The sequence below is a fragment of the Cetorhinus maximus genome, chromosome 27 (genome assembly GCF_964194155.1).
Source record: "Cetorhinus maximus chromosome 27, sCetMax3.hap1.1, whole genome shotgun sequence".
In the NCBI taxonomy this organism is placed as follows: Eukaryota; Metazoa; Chordata; class Chondrichthyes; order Lamniformes; family Cetorhinidae; genus Cetorhinus; species Cetorhinus maximus.
In genome coordinates, this window is record NC_135905.1 from 29,092,503 (window position 1) to 29,107,450 (window position 14,948).

Here is a 14,948-nt window from a genome sequence, read left to right on the forward strand (position 1 = left end):
GATAAATCCAATTTTTGAAGCCGTCCCCATTATTTTGCTCCATAGGACAAACAACAGATGTGGCTACACTGACACATTGCTTAGCTGGTTAGACCTCGATAGGAAACATCTGATTAAAGTAATTGGCAGTAATTTAAGGTGACTCACAAATACCAGCCTAGGCTATAGTATAGCTTTGCAATAAAATGCATTTTTAAATGCACAAAAGCTAAACTGACATCTGCTTGCCTGCCTGCTCTCCAACCCAGAATATAATTGGGTAAAATCTAACTTAATCTGACAGGCTGCATTGAAGTGAAATTCTATAAATTTGGCGTAGGAATGAAGGGAGTTGTGAGTCAAGAAGGGAAGTGAGTTTAACAGGGCCACCCCACAGTAAGAACGTGAAGCACTCATCAATCACAGCAGAACCCAATTCCCCTAGATATTTACAGCTGGCCCTGCACTCTCTGCTGCTCTGATGGATATAACACAACCTATCCAGATTACAGCTACTATAAATGTAGGAGTTCAATCTGAAATGTACAAATGAACATGCAAAACTGACAGGCAGGAAAGGACAAGTGGATCCATCAAGCCTTCCCCATGCACCCTGTCAGCGGTTGCATCATGATTAGATGGCTAATTTCCCTACAGTCCTGGCAGTCATAGTCTCCCAGAAAAAGGCAAAAATAGAGAAAAACTCAGGCAGAGCCAATCATAACAACAGCTTATATTTATATAATGTAAACCTTTAATGTAATGAAATGCCCCATGGTGCTTTCAAGAGCATTATAATAAAATGTATGATTAAAAAGCACAAAAAGAGATATTAGGGCAGATGACCAAAGGCTTGGTCAAAGAGGCAGGTTTTACAGAGAGTCTTAAAGGAGAAGAGGCGGTCGAAAATATTATCCTCAAATATTCCTCTCTGATTCCCCTCAGGTGATCGAAAATAGTCCAAAAGATCACATGTGACTTGATATACCAATATCAGGAAATACCTGATGTGCACTGTACAGTGAGACATGTATATCCTGACTTGGGACTATATCACTGTTCCTTCACTGTTGCTAAGTCAAAATCCTGGAACTTCCTTCCTAACAGCACTGTGGGTGTACCTACACCACATGGACTGCAACAGTTCAAGAAGGCAGCTCACCACCACCTTCTCAAGGGCAATTAGGGATGGGCAATAAATGCTGGCCTAGCCAGCAATGCCTAAATCCCGTGAATGAATATATTTTGAAAATATTGAGCTAGATTTTAACCTGCATGGCTCTGTGGGAATCTTGGTGTTGCAGATTGCCACTCTAAAATGCAAAGGAAAATTGGACAGGGGCCATAACCGATGACAGTCAGTGGAAGTTTAAATCTAACCCAAATGGTCTGACAAATAAATTCTTTCATTTTATTCAGTGTATTTGACATTTTTTAACACTGAATTGTATGAACCATTCAGAAACCCATACAGGCATATTGCTCTCAGTTTCTCCCCTCCACTCTTTATGCTGGGGTGCAGTTCCAAGACTGTGGATAGTTCTTCACACAATGAATGGGAATGCTGGCAGGATCTGAAACAAAAACAGGAAATGCTGGAAAAACTCAGCAAGTCTAACAGAATCCTTAAGGACTCGAAACGTTAACTCTGGCTTTTTTTCTCTCCACAGATGCTGTTAGACCTGCTGAGTTTTTCCAGCATTTTCTGTTTTTGTTACACTTGTAATACTCCTATTGCCATCCCAGCCAAGACCAGCTGTACAGACAAGATGCCAAACTTAGAGCCCCCTAGACTGCATGGCTCAGTTCTACACCAATGCTCCTGTGCAGTACTGACCGAGTGCTACACTGCCAGAAGTGCCGTTTTCAGATGAGACATTAAACCGAGGCTCCACCTGCTCTCTGAGGCGGACGGAAAATATCCCATGGCATTATTTTGGTTCTTCCCAATGTCTCAGGCAACACTTATCCCTCAATCAACAACAGTAGCAGTTTGTCCGGTCCCCATCATTGTTGTTTTGTGGGAGCTTGCTGTGCCCAACTTGGCAGCCATTTTTCCTGCATTACAACATTGAGTACACTTCAAAAAGTAGGTAATTGGCTGTAAAGCACTCTGGGATGTCCTGAGATTTTGAAAAGTGCTATATAAAGGCAATGTCTTTCTGTCCATACTAAGCCATTGCGGAAGCCTTTTTGTAGTAGATATTAGTGAAGGATTGTAGTTTTTATGTAAGCAGTTAATGTAATGTGGTCCCCTAAACACTGGTAAATTCCTGGAATTCAATAATAATAATAAAAAGGACTTTGATAGACAGTTACCGTAAATGTGCAGCCTTCATGATTCCCTTTCACACAGTGTGTACAATCGTGTTGCTGCTTTCTGCCCAGGATCTTGCCCTGCAGTTTAGAGTCGTGTGCCTCGATCAGCTCATACTCACCAAAAACTATCCTAACTCGACTTCCCCAAACATCAGTAGACCTCATGCCGTTCACTTAAAGCTACAGTTGCCTCAGCAAGTACAGTTTTTCGATATACAAGACAGTTAGAGAGACGACCTGCTAGAATGGTCTAGCAACTGTCCAGGGACCGCAGCTTTAACAGTTCGAACTTCAATAAAATGACATTTTAACTTCGAAAAATCCATACACTTAAAACCGCGGCGCGCACTTCACAGGGTAAGTGGACCAGTGTATCCACTTAGGTGAGTAAGCGTGACTGCATGTTGTAAAACAGAGAGAAACATTTGTCATACCATCAAACCTAATGTATTATGGATAATGCTGAATTTTTAAAAAATCAGCATAGTCTTGGAAATTAATATTGCTGAGCGGATAGAAGTTTACGCAGGGGTGACTAAATATGAATGATTAATATTGTAATAAATAGGAAATGGGTTGTCCATCGAAAATAATACATTAACCATAAGTATCACTTTTAGTAATCTACTGAGACTACCTTCCTGAGTTTGAAAAAGACGCTTTTATATTTGTAATTTGTGTAGTTCCGATTGCGAAAGGGCGACATCCTTGCGTCAATTCCTCGTGATCTGGACCTGCAGGGCTGAGATCTGGAATAAGGAAGCTGCCTGTTTGCTCCCTCTCCTCCCTCTGCTGCAACCCGCTCTCTTATCCCGCCGTCAGCATCCGAGACGCGGGTTTGCATGGGTCCTGCAATTCCCATCAGGTACACGGGCCACTGCCGCCCTGCGACCTGAACTACAGGAGCAGAGAGAGGTGCCGGTCACTCACTGGCGGGTTCCGCCTGTTTCCCGTCTGAATTACGGCGAGAGCCCGCAGCTCTGCGCCATGCGAGTGCAGGAGCTGCTGATCCACTCTGTCCGAGTGCTGAAGGAATGCTGCACTATCTGAGATGCCACCTTGTGGATGACATAACGGGTCCCATGGCGCTATTTCGAACAGGGAATGCTCCCTGTTTTTTTCCCCCATTCATTCGTGGGATGTGGGCGTCGCCATCACAATCCCAATCGCCCTTGTTTAGAGGGCATTTAAGAGTCAACCACAACCACATTGATGTGGGTCTGAAGTCACATATACGCCAGGTAAGGATGGCAGATTTCCTTCCCTAAAGGAAGGGAAATTAGTCCTAAAGGAAGGACATTAGTGAGTGATTTTAAGACAATCGTTTCATGATCATCATTAGACTTTTAATTCCAGATGTTTATTGAATTCAAATTTCACCATCTGCCCTGGTGGGATTCAAACCCAGGACCTGGAATACTAGTCAGTGACAATACCACTATGCCATCACCTCCCCGATATTTATTCCTCAGCATAGGAAATAGGAGCAGAAGGCCATTCAGCCCCTCGAGCCTGATCTGCAATTCAACTAGATCATGGCTGACCTTCGACCTCAATGCCATTTTCCCGCACTCTCTCCATATCACTTGATGACTTTAATATCTCTGTCCTGCATATACCCAATGCCTGAGCCTCCACAGCCCTCTAGGGTAGAGCGTTCCAAAGATTCACCACTCTCCGAGTGAAGAAGTTCCTTCTCATTTTAGTGCTAATTGGCCTGCCCCTTGATCTGAGACTGTGTATCCTAGTTCTAAACCCTCCAGCAAGGGAATCATCCTTCCTGCATCTACCCTGTTGAGCTTTGTAAAAATTCTGTATGTTACCGTGAGATCATTTCTCAACATCACCAACATTACTAAACAGATTATTTGGCTATTCTAACTTTGTTCACCATAATGGAACATTTACTGCCACCTCCAGCACGATGCCACCACCAAACACATCTTCCCCTCCTCTTTCAGTATTCCAAAGGGACTGTTCCCTCAGCGACATCCTGGTCCACACCTCAGTCACCTCCAACACCCCGTTCCCTTCCCACAGCATCTTTTCATGCAAACGCAGGAAATATAACACCTACCCTTTTATCTCCTCTCTCCTCACCTTGCAAGGCCCCAAACGCCCCTTTCAGGTGAAGCAGTGATTTATGTGTACTCCTTTCAATCTAGTTTACTGTATTCCCTGCTCACAATGTGGTCTCCTCTACACTGGGGAGACCAAACGCAGATTGGTGACCACTTTGTGGAACACCTCCGTTCAGTCCACAAGCATGACCCTGAGCATCCAGTGGCCTGCCATTTTAATTCTCCATCTCCCTCTTGCGCTGACATCTCTGTCCTTGACCTGCTGCACTGTTCCAGTGGTGCTTAATATAAGCTTCCTTTCTGTTAACCAATTCTCAATTCATACCAGTATATTACCCCCAATTCCATGTGCTCTAATTTTGTTTACTAACCTGTGTGGGACTTATCAAAAACCTTCTGAAAATCCAAACACACCATAACCACTGGTTTGCCTTTATCTATGCTACAAGTAACATCCTCAAAAACTCCAAGTGAGTCTGGAACTCACTGCTTGAAAGGGTGGTTGAATCAGAAACTCTCGTAACATTTAAGAAGTATTTAGATATTCACTGGTGTTGCCATAGCCTCCAGGGCTATGGGCCAAGCACTGGAATATGGGATTAGTGTAGTCAGATCATTGTTGAGCGGCGCAGACACAATGGGCTGAATGGCTTCCTTCTGTGCTGTAAGCGTCTATGAGTCTGAGGTTTGTCAAACATGATTTCCCTTGAGGAACAGCACCTCATCTTTCGATTAGGCACTTTACAGCCTTCCAGACTCAACACTGAATCCAGCAATTTCAGACAATTATCTCTGCCCCATTTTGTTTCCTTTTCTTTGCATTGTTCAATTTTTCTCTCATTTTGTTTTCAGAGAACAGCACACCTGCTCTAGGCACATCTTTTGTTTCTTCTCTTGCCCCACCACCATTTCCTTTGGCCCCGGAAGACTAACTCTTCTGTCATTCAATCTCTCTTCCCCCCTATCGCAACCCTTCCTTTAGTCCTTGCCCCACCCACCCCTTCATTGCTCAAAACCTATTTCATCTCTAACTTTTCCCAGTTCTGATGAAAGGTCACAGACCTGAAACGTTAGCCCTGTTTCTCTCTCCGCAGATGCTGCCAGACCTGCTAAGTATTTTCCATCATTTTCTGTTTGTATTTCAGATTTCCAGCATCTGCAGTATTTTTGAGTTATCCCAATGTCTGGCCAATATTTAACCCTCAATCAACATCACAAAAACAGACTACCCATCATTATTACTTTGCTATTTTACGGGAGTTTGCTGAGTGCGTATTGGCTGCCGGGTTTCCCTTACAACACATCAAAAATACTTCATTGGCTTCAAAGTGCTTTGAGGCATCGAGTGGTCATAAAAAGTGCTATATAAATGCAAGTCTTTCTTTCCTCAACCCTTAGTTATTGATTGATAAGATTTCAATTTGCATATTGTGTGCTGTTTCAGATATATGGCTGTTTTAAACAGACCTTTTGAAGATTTAGAATTTTCATTTGTTCATGGGATTTGGGCATCACTGTCTAAGCCAGTATTTATTGCCCATCCTTAATTGCCCTTGTTCAGAGGGCATTTAAGAGTCAACCACATTGCTGTGGGTCTGGAGTCACATGTAGGCCAGACCAGGTAAGGACAGCAGATTTCCTTCCCTAAAGGACATTAATGAACCAGATGAATATAGAAAACAGTATTAATCACATGAAAATCTTGTTTACACTTTGGCTTCCCATGGTTTATGAGCTGTGTAAAAAGCATCCAGAATAAATCTCTCCAAATTCCCCCTATGAAACAGAGGCAAGGAAGCAGGACGAAATCATTTGGCCCACAAAACCAGCCCCACCATTTTGTAAGCCATGGCAACTCTCATTTCTCAACACCTCAATCAACTTTGCGTTTGGTCTTCTGGAGAAGCGTGTTCAAAATGGTGTCTTCTCAAGAAATGGGCATTCCACATTATCAAGAGCAAAGGGAAAATTTATGTTTTTCAAAACAAAGTGAGGTCAGTTTTACTGGGCAAAAATGAATTTGCCAAATGCTGAAGGTTTACAGCTCAATATTTTATAACTGCAAACCCTTCCATGCCCTGATCCTGCACAAACTTCCAGTTCAGATTAGTGAAAACCTACCTGAACAAATTAGATTACACCTCTCCACTCAAGGGAACACAAGCCTAGCCCATGCAACCTGCCCTCAGAATTTAATCCTTTTAGCTCCTGATATCATTCTGTTGAATCTGTTGTTATAGGTATATATTTTGATGGTGAATATAGTACCGTTCTTTTAAAAAAAAAATCACGTGTTGTCTACAGGTGGTTGCACTTCATCTTATTTTCCTCATTCACATTGGAACATGTCTATATTTTTCATCTTCCTGACATCAAAAGAAAATTGGGAATCCTATGTCATTTCAATAAGGCCTTTTATCTTTGACATTGAGAGATCATTCATGGTTGACAGTCCCACATCCTTGTTGGTGGCACAGTCCTTACCACCATGCGCTACCTTTTCAATCACACCTAGAGATGTTCTGCTATTATTAAGGAGCTATATAAGAACACTGCTGAACAAGACAGCTCATAAACAGTATAAAATCATAGAATATTGCAGTGCACATGGAAGCCATTCAGCCCATCGTGCCTGTGTCAGCTTTTTGGTAGAGCTATCCAATCACTCCCACTCCCTTGCCCTTTTCCCATAGAATTACACCTGTCAAAAACGTTTTTTTGTTAGAAGTGTGGCAGGGAAAGGGAAGGACATGAGTCAGTATCACAAAACTGAAGAATGGAGCACAACAATACCATTAGTGTTTATAGTCTAAATAGAGAATAGTGTTGCTTTCGGTTGAATGTAAGGCAATGTGGCACACTGAGTACTGAAGTGTTCCTCGTCTTTTATAAAGGAGGCCCATCATTAATCGCTTGCTTCTGGATGGGAGAGAACTCACAGTGCTAAGTTTTTTTGACAACAGTATAACCACAGAATTGTTACAGCACAGGAGGAAGTCATTCAGCCAGTTATGTCTGCACAGGCTCTGCGCAGGAGCAATTTACCTAGTCCCATTCCCCCAACTTCTCCCCATAGCCATGCACATTCTACTTTTTCAGATAACAATCCAGTGCCCTCTTGAATGCCTCGATCGAACCTGCCTCCACCACCCTCTCTGGCAGCGCATTCCAAATTGTAACCTGCGTGAAAAAGTTTTTTTCCTCATGTCGCCATTGCTCTTTTGCCAATTACCTCAAATCCTCTTGTTCTCGATCCTTCCACCAATGGGGAACATTTTTCCTCATCTCCTATGTAAAGCTCAGCCAAGTTTCGCAAGGAACTGGATGATGGAGGTCTCCACAATTTGCCCTGAACAAATCTGTGCTGGCTTTCCTTAATTAACCTGCATTTGCTCAAGTAAATGTGAACAGGCTCCAGTGAGATTTGAAATCACAACCCCTGGTTTAACAAGGCCAGCACTCTAACCCCTGAGCTATAGTCACAATCTCTTTTTTATTTTTTTTTAAACAGGCAATTGTATTAAAATGGCAAAGAGATGCATGACTAACTAATTGAGATCGAACGTTTCCCAGATCAGTAAATGAGCTCCCTCCTCTTCCTCATATGGGATCTTCACGGTTCACCTGAACAGACAGACAAAGCTTCAGCTCAATGTTTTTGATGAAACTTCAGACAATGCAGCACAACCGCAGTCCTGCATTAAATTGTCACCTTGGATTATGTGCTCAAGACCTGGATTATATCTTGAAACCAAACGTGACAATATTAACAATTGGCATACAAGTTGTGAGTTGTTGGTGAACTGTCAGTTGTGGGAGTATGAATAGAGTGAATGGGCTCATATTATAAATGCTGCTTAAACCTATCTCCCTTTCTGTGTGTTCACAGGTTGGCACTAACTGGCATGGTCCTTGTCAACTATGGAGATGGCGGCTACTGGTTCTTTGAACATGCCCCATGGAATGGTATTGTAAAAGTGTTGCTCCTGGTGTGCATTAACTTAAAAACAATTGAGATTGCATCAAATATTCTTGATATTCAGCACTGTGTTACACAGATAGGCAAGGAGCTCTACATATTGTGCAGTTAGTAATCAGCACTGTTGCTGACTTTTTATTTCAAGCTTGTTGCTAGCCTTGAGACTATACTGTGGAGACATTTAGTAAAATATTTTGCTAAGCCTCCAACAGAATTTGGGTTTAGCTTTTCCTATGATTTTCACACAACCAGTGATAGTCCCACCAACCCCTTCCTCCCCAACCCTCAACAATCGCAGGACATACTGACAAATGTTTTTTTGACTGCCATACGTTTTGATGGCATGTAGGAACAGAGGAAGTGGAGGTACAAGAAGTTAAGGAACAGAGAGCCAAAGAGCGATTTAGAAAGTAAGAGATGCAATCGCACACTGTTCCTCATGTCTCAAAGCACTTCACGCACAATGATGTGCAGCGATTGTTGTTGAGGCAAAGCAGAGATCCAATCAGAGTGAGGATGGAGATGGAGATAGAAATGCACAATGACAGGAGTCATCTGTTAACTGACATGTCCAGCTTGATGTAATATTCTTTTTAACCCTCCCCTCACCTCGTTCTCCTTTTCTTGTTGCTGCCTCCACATTATCCTCCTAACAGGCGAGAGGATCAACTGGATGATGGAGGGCTCCACAGCTGCATCGATGCTGCTCTGTTTTAGGCTATCAGAAAATCAAATTTTTTAAAAATCACACATTATAGGCAATCAAATGTGATGCCTAAGAAAGGCTGGAATTTTAAGCTCTCAAAATACAAGATCGATGCCGAGCAGCAAGTACAAGGCTAGAGCCTTTCCGATATCTAATGCCGTGAAAATTGCGAGCAGAACACTGGAAGCACAAACTCCTGTCCATTGAATCAGTAATTCTCTCATAAAAGCAATAAATCAAAAATTATTCAAGAATTAATATTCACCAGAGATCTGCAACCTGAGCCTCCAGTATTATTGATTCTCGTATTCCTGGAGGTTTTAATCTCAGGTCAATTTTGCAGGAAGCGTAATCCTGCCGGGCGATATACCAAACATCCATTTAGTACATGCAGTGCTCTGCAGGAAGCTTAATAAATCTTTCTTTGCCGCCAGGATGGGAGGCGGGTTCTGATGTCAGTACTGACACTAGAATAAATTGTTGCTGAATCTTCATGAAAACAATATACCCTTCCCCCTCAAGTTGCTCATCTTGGTGGAGCCACTGGAGGGAGACTAGGAGTGGACGGAGTGGATTCCAGGATCTTCATGCCTTCCAGTCAGGGGAAAGGTTAGAAGACTGAAGGGATGGGTAAAGGGTTCAGTTGCCCCTGGGGGCAAGATCAGTGTAAGTGTGCTTTGAAAACAGCGCCCCCAAAGGCCTGTGTCCTGTTATTCATTCATGGGACATGGGCATCACTGGCTAGTCTAGCATTTATTGCCCATCCACCCTTGGTCAGAGGGCATTTAAGAGTCAACCACGTTGCTGTGGGTCTGGAGTCACATGACCAGCTATTCAGCAAGGTAAGGGCGACTCCCCATTAGTGAACCCATATGGGTTTTTTTTTACAATATTCAGCATGGTCACCATTTGACTTTTAATTCCAGATTTTTATTGAATTCAAATTCCACCATCTGCTGTGGCAGGATTTGAACCCAGGTCCCCAGAGCATTACCCTGGGCTTCTGGATTACTAGTCCAACAACAATACCACTACATTATTGCCTCCCCAATGCTGCTGCTATTTTCAAAGCGACGGCCGGGGTGTAGTGGTTGTGGTTGTGGTGGGGAGCCGAGAACCCGCTTGCCTTCAATTAGCTGCCCATTCAGCTTGTTGAGGACCTGGGGGAGGCCAGCAGGGGGTTTTGGAATTGCAGATCAGTGAACCCAAACAACCTGCTGCATGTTAGGGCACAGCCAGGTGGTGCAGTGTGCCCCCAAGTTATGTTAATGGTGAAGACAATTATGTGACAGAAAGTATTTTTATGTCAGAGTGGACATAGTACTGTACCGTTGGTTGCTAGAGCTCTGATCTCCTGCCTCCTCTCTTCAGCAAGGTAGCAGCAAACCCAATCATGTCTGTCATCTGCCTTTGCGAATGTACTCAAATCTCAGTTCTCATCTTCCAGCAGCGCTTGGTGCCTCTAACTGGGCGCTGAACTTGCCTCTGGTCCAATTAGGTGATCTGCATTTGAAGAAAGCATTGTGTAAGTGATGCAGATGCAGGACCCAGAAATAATCTGGGCGTTGGGGCGAAAATCAAGCCCAGTCAATTGAGGAGGCCTTTGAACATGGTTACTAACACTTGTGGAACGACTGTTGTGGGAGTGGGGATTCTGGTGACCATAAGAGCTGAAAGGGTGCTGGTGACCATAACTCCCCCCGTGGGACCAACAGACATAGTGCAAATGCTCACAAAAGAGGCAAAGGCAAGGAGATTCCCAGGCTCAGTCTCCCACTGACAGTCCGAGAAATAAGGGACAAATGGCATCCCTCAAGTTACGTGGAACAAACAGTCAAAATAGAGGACAATCCTTTAAAATACAGGACAGTTGGTCACCCTGCTTTTGAAGATGGGGACAGAGGCAGTGGAGGGAGGGGTGGGTGTTTGTAATATGGCATTAAGGCCAAACAAATGTTTCTATATATTTTTGACGCTAATGAAAACTATGGAAATCTGAGAAAAGTGCTGAAATCAAGGAGTTAGATGCGTTTCTGTTATTAAGTGTGTGCTGTTTATATAACCCTTTATTTAATCTCTTACTGGTTTGACAGTTGCTGATCTTGTGATGCCTTGGTAAGCAATAACGGAATGTAAGACTATCTATGTATTCGTAGCAACAATTCCCACTGCTTTGTCCATGGTTGCAGCCCACTTACATGATGCTTTGCTTGTACATTTATGCATCTAGCTTCAACAAAAACTGCAAACGCCTAAGTGAGATGGGAGCAACCCTTTAATGGAATGTGTTGCCAGCAGGGATGTATTATGATTGATGTATGTTCTGTAAGAGATGATGTAAAGGGGAAATCAATGGCTGGATCATCTTGACGTGAAAGATGATTGACTTGGCTCATTTAAGGAGAAGCTGGATGTGACAATGGGATGTGGGTAGAGTTGCTTTTCTGGAAGGATGGAACCAGACAAGCTGAAGAACCTTGTTCAGTCAGAACATCAGGTTGGATAAAGCCATATTTCTGAACTTGCAGCAATATATAACTGCAATGATCAAGAAAGAAATAACTTGCATTGATATAAAGATCTTATTACATCCTCAGGACATCTGAAAGCATTTCACATCCATTCAGTTATGTTTATAGTGTTACTTGGACAAGCACGGCAGACAATTGTGTGCAGCAAAGTCCCACAAATAGCACATGTAATGAATAAATAAGATGTTCTTCTGATAGTGTTGGTTTGTTGGCTGAGAGAGCTGGCCAGATAATTGGAAGAAAGGGCCAATGATGACAAAGTTATGGGATCTTCAACATCTACCTGATGAGTCAGGAGGCTCTGAAGAAGGATCACACGGACTCGAAACGTTAACTCTGTTTCTCTCTACGTAGATGCTGTCAGACCTGCTGAGTTTTTCCAGCATTTTCTGTTTTTATTTGAGTCAGAATGGCACCTTGGTTTAATGTTCATCTCCAACAATGCAGTGAACTCTAATGTGCTAGCATAGATTATGTGGCATGAAGAACATACCTCAAGAGAGCCACCAGATGCCTGGGAGGGAAAGCTATAATTATAAAGAATGACATGATAAAGTGGGCTTGTTTCTACTGATGCAGGGAAGATGAAGAGGAAATTTAATAGACGTTTTTAAAATTATAAAAACTTTTCAGTGGGTGAATATAGAAAGTATTTTTCTCTGAAGTGCGAGTCAGTGATGAAGGGTCATCAGTCACAAATGGAATGAGGAGAGAGTTTAGAAGCAATTTATTTATGAAGAGAATTATTGGAGCATGAATGTTTTGCCACAGAAGAAGTTGAGGCAAAAATAATTGCATCTTTTAAGAGAAAAGTAGGACAGAGGAACACATAACAATAAGGGAAGAGAGCCGGGCAGTAGGATTAATTTGGGATTGCTATACCAAAGAGGCAGCACAGCAAGGTTGGCTGAATGATTTCCTTCTGCTTTTATGCTTTAGTGGGACTTGAAACCAGAACCTTCTGACTCAGATGAAAGTTCTACCAATTAAACCAAACTGATGAAATAGAAGTAGTTTGAAAGCAGACCACTGGACATTAACAGTCTGCAAGTGAGTAGATTTTGGTATTTTAGCAGACCTCAGTTATTGATATCATGCAAAGTAGGCAGAGAAAGAGTGCGCTGTCATTCAAAAGTTGCACATCTAGATTCACTGATGCTAGCCATCCCACAAAAGCACCTAAATGACTCACCTTTCACTTCTGAATAACTGTCAGAGTGGAACTAAAGTGACCCCAAAGAGGGACAAGATTGTTTCTGAAAGACTTGTGTGGATGAAGTATTCCACAACATGCTGTGTTCTGTTCAGTGGAGCCACAAGTAGTGCTGCTAGGCCCATGCAGACTGGGTTGGATCAGAGCAATGTAAACAACAAATCATAATGGCTAATCTAACCCTGAGTACAATGTCAGAAAGTTAGATAACACGCTGAAGGACAACCAGGGTCCTGTTTCAGTGCGATTGTGGTTATGATACAGTCTGGTGGTCAATAAAGCACTTTAAAAAGATTGAGACAGTCACTGCAGCGAATTATTATCCACTTCACAAGCCATTAACATTAATGGAATACATTGTGGAGATATGTTAGATGGAGCTTAACCAGCTCCACAATAATGATTTACCTAGGGATTGTGGACGTCACTGTGTGGTAAGTAATGAGAGTTGGCTCAAGATAAACACAACCCAGAACACGGAAAAAGGTCTTACATTTATAAAGCACCAAATTACATCTTTCAACACAGCCTTTAAGTACTTCACATGCAGTGAAACCGTGACTGTTATTGTGTAGGTGGGGAGTAACAGCCATTTTGTTGCACAGCAAGATCCCTCAAGCATCAACAAGATGACAAACTGGTAGTCCTGTTTTGGAGGCAGTGTTGCTTGAAGGGGAAATGTTGGCAAGGCAGCTCGGAAAGCTCCCTGTTCTTTGATTTAATATCTTGTCCGAAGGAGCCAGTTCTACCACTTCAGCACTCGCTCACTGCATTGGAATGTCAGCCCAGATTATCGAATCATAGAATAATACAGGACAGAAAAAGTCAGTCAACCCATCGGGTCTATATTGGTGCTTCCGAAGAACAATCCAGTTAGCCTCACTCCCCCATTCTTTGCCCATTTTCTTGCTTTCAAGTATTTATCCAATTCCTTTTTCTGTCGAATCTGTATCCTATCAGGCAGTGCATTCCAAATCCTATCCACTCGTTGAATAAAAATGTTGATCTTTATGTTGTCTCTGGTTCTTTTGTACATGTATTCCTGAAGCAGTGACCAAAACCACACCAATATAAAAGCAAAAAACTGCGGTGGCTGGAAATCCAAAACAAAAACAGAAACAGAAATACCTGGAAAAACTCAGCAGGTCTGGCAGCATCGGAGGAGGAGAGCACAGTTGACGTTTCGAGTCCTCATGACCCTTCAACAGAACTAAGTAAAAATAGGAAAGGGGTGAAATATAAGCTGGTTTAAGGGGGGGGGGTGGTTTGTTGGGACAAGCAGCTAGTAATAGGTGGAGATAACCAAAAGTTGTCACAGACAAAAGAACAAAGAGGTGTTGAAGGTGGTGATATTATCTAAAGGAATGTGCTAATTAAGAGTAGAAGACAGGACAGATAAGGTACAGATAGCTCTAGTGGGGGTGGGGGAATACTAAAAGGTAGAAATAAACAATGGATGGAAATATGGCACCTCCCCATGCGACCGCAGAAGATGCAACACCTGCCCCTTCACTTCCCCTCTCCTCACCGTCAAAGGGCCCAAACACTCCTTTCAAGTGAAGCAGCTTTTCACTTGCACTTCCTTCAACTTAGTCTACTGCATTCGTTGCTCCCAATGCGGTTTCCTCTACATTGGAGAGACCAAACGCAGACTGGGTGACTACTTTGCAGAACACCTTTGGTCTGTCCGCAAGCATGATCCAGACCTCCCTGTCGCTTGCCATTTCAACATTCCACCCTGCTCTCTTGCCCACATGTCTGTCCTTGGCTTGCTGCATTGTTCCAGTGAAGCTTAACGCAAACTGGAGGAACAGCACCTCATCTTCTGACTAGGCACTTTACAGCCTTCCGGACTGAATATTGAGTTCAACAATTTTAGATCTTGAACTCTCTCCTCCATCCCCACCCGCCTCCCGTTTCTTCCCCCTGTTTGTTTTTTCCAATAATTTATATAGATTTTTCTTTTCCCACCTATTTCCATTATTTTTAAATGTATTTCCACCCAATGTTTATTTCTACCTTTTAGTATTCCCCCACCCCCCCCACTAGAGCTATCTGTACCTTATCTGTCCTGTCTTCTACTCTTAATTAGCACATTCCTTTGGATAATATCACCACCTTCAACACCTCTTTGTTCTTT

At 42.8% G+C, this 14,948-nt stretch overlaps 1 pseudogene; it reads left to right on the top strand.

Annotated features, from left to right (window-relative positions):
* The window catches only part of LOC144668498 (heparan-alpha-glucosaminide N-acetyltransferase-like), a 123,848-nt pseudogene that overhangs the window by 38,412 nt on the left and 70,488 nt on the right, over positions 1-14,948 (top strand).